Source organism: Macrobrachium rosenbergii, chromosome 54, assembly GCF_040412425.1.
Source record: "Macrobrachium rosenbergii isolate ZJJX-2024 chromosome 54, ASM4041242v1, whole genome shotgun sequence".
NCBI lineage: Eukaryota > Metazoa > Arthropoda > Malacostraca > Decapoda > Palaemonidae > Macrobrachium > Macrobrachium rosenbergii.
Window position 1 is genome coordinate 58,751,568 of NC_089794.1, and position 2,776 is coordinate 58,754,343.

At 41.9% G+C, this 2,776-nt stretch overlaps 1 pseudogene; it reads right to left on the reverse strand.

The window, feature by feature from the left end:
- LOC136834701 (uncharacterized) overlaps positions 1-1,966 on the reverse strand; it is a 2,348-nt pseudogene extending 382 nt beyond the window's left edge.
- Between the last annotated feature and the right edge of the window lie 810 nt (positions 1,967-2,776).

A 2,776-nucleotide genomic window follows, 5' to 3' on the forward strand; every position in this document is an offset into this window, starting at 1 on the left:
CTGCATTTTTTGGTAGAGGTTACTGTTTTTGTAGATTGAGGAGTCTGATGCTTTACCATAAGAACCGACATCTATAAAAGTAAACCTGTAGTTTGCGTCACATACAGCTAACAACACCATTGAAAAATACTTCTTGTAACAAAAGTAGTTAGAACCACTGCCCGTTGGGTTAATGAGCCTCACATGCTTGCCATCGATGGCGGCTATGCAGTTCGGAAACTGTGCTTCACAACGAAAGCCTTCTTCAATTTTCAGCCATTCTTCCTTTGTTGATTCTGGGAAACATAGGTCGTGTAGATACTCCCATATCGCCTTGCACACTTCTTGCACGATCGCTCTAGCGGTGGAACTCCCACACCGGAAAGTGTAATGTAGTTCAAAAGAGGAACACCCTGTTCCTAAGAACCTGAAAAGAACATTTAAAAATCAGTATATTATTGCTAAATTAAATGCATTTACTTACGTATGTGGCTAAACTTATAGGGAGAGGATGTTACATATTATAACATGAAACTCATTTTACTCAGATTTTGACGCGACTTTAATTTAACCCAACAAATAATAATACATGAGAAAACGTTGTGCTATCATTGAAATTTTATTCATGTAGTTATTTTAGATGAAGCTAGTGTGTAGACTAATAACTTTATAACTAATCTGTACATCTTCTTACAGCTACATATCTACAATGGAAATGGAAGAGTTTGAGGGACTCCTATAGAAGAGAATTGACATTGTCGAAGAAAGAAAAATCGGGATCTGGCGCAGGAAGTGGGAGGAAGGAATATTTGTACTTCAAACAGCTGTCTTTTCTTCAAGAAATTTGCGCAACAAAACCACATGCAGCTGAAAGTGTCGAGGATACTACAGTGCAGGGAGATGAACGAGAAAACCCAGGAGAGCCTGCACCTTCCACTTCTAATGTAAAAAGGAAGAAATCAACTGTACATTCGGATGAAAAGATTATTCTGGAAGCTGTAGCTAAGAAAGCAACTGCCCCTCACGATCATGATACAGATTTCCTTCTTGGTCTGATGCCTGACTTCAAGAGTATTCCTGAGAGTGTCAAGGTCGATGCTAAGCTTGAAATCATGAATGTGATCAAGGGGTATAAACAACATCCAAATCATCTGTATTTTACATCATATCAACAAACAGTCCCAAGTCCATATTCACATGCTAGTCATACATCACACAATTTCGCTCCTAGCATCATGCATGCACAATCAACAGTACCTCAAAGCCAACCCGTACTACCCTGTACACCATCACCTGCACAACTATCTGAAACACAAGCGGTATCCCCATGGTCGGATGATTCAGTCATGAGTAATTTGTGAACAAAACACTGAAGTGACAACACAAATGTTATCATTGGAAGCATTCATAATCTTAGCGATATAGGAAAGGAAATATAGCTTTGTATTGCAGTACAGTTTCATTGAAATACAGTTTAATAAACTCACTAAAAATAATTGTATTATTTACATACCTTAATGTTATGGCAAGTCTCTCCTCAGCTGGAATGCTCTTCCTTAGGTGTGTACTGTCTTTGCGAATGTGGGGGCCAATTATGGCCAAGACTTCGTTGAAACTTTCCTGGGTCATCCTAAAGTAGTAAAAAAATTTATCATCATCTGCTCTTAAGTCACTTATTATCATGTAAAACTGTCCGTGGGTCAATCTCGAAGCAGTAATTGGGTGCATCCATAGCGCTCTCCGACGACGGCGGCGGCGACGTCGCAGAAGTATAAGCAGTGACAGTGCCTCTTCCTCAGAGTCCATGCTGAAACTGAGATGTAGTGATATCAGTGTGGCGACCACATGTGGCCGGGTATTCAAAACATAACCACATGTGGTCGCCACATGTGGTCGCAACTTGTGGCTCTAAAAAGTGGCTAGTGTGCTCTGGCCCGCCACTTTGTGCGGCCACTTGTGGTGCCACAGAGTGGCTAGTGTGCTCGGGGCCAAAATCGTTCACTTACTAACCTCACGCTCTGTGAACTTACTAAATTCGTTCACTTACGAACCTTACATTAAACAAATAACCAACATTTGTTCCTTTGAGAACCCTACATTCTACAAACAACCTAAATCCGCTCCTTTGAGAACCTTACGTTCTATGAATAGCCTGAAATCTTCCTTGAGAACCTTACGTTCTATGAATAGCCTGAAATCTTCCCTTGAGAACCTTACGTTCTATGCACAACCTAGGTTCGTTCATTCAAGGAGTCCCAGGAGATACTCCATTCGTCAGGGTAATATAGCCTTCTCCCAGTAATAAAACTTACATCGATGCCTCAGAAACATGGCTTCTTTCACTGAAGCTCAAGGAACAAGAGTTGATACACTGGGCCACGCCAGGGCAGGAAAGAGAGAGAAAGGTATGAGAAACCAAGGAGGAAAGAGATAAAAAAGAAAAGGAAAGAGAGAAAGGGGACAGAGAAACCAAGGAGGAGCAAGACAGGCAAGAAAGACTAGCTAATGAGGAGTGAGACTTAGTGGAAAGATTAGCTAACGAAGAATGGGATCGAGCCCAAAAGCTCACCATGGCCGCCCAAGGGGGTGGGGCCATAACCCTGCAACCACATCTCTACGTCCACTCTCACTGCTGCCAGCTCCATGATGCCAAAATGGAGTGACTCGGAGCCCAAGACCTAGCTCAACCAAGTGGAAGATATCTTCAAGAATTTCAAGCCCTTACCTGCAAAAATTTCATTGCTCTTTGCAAAACACCTGGAGGGAAAGGGAATTACTGCCTTCCAATCCATTCCTT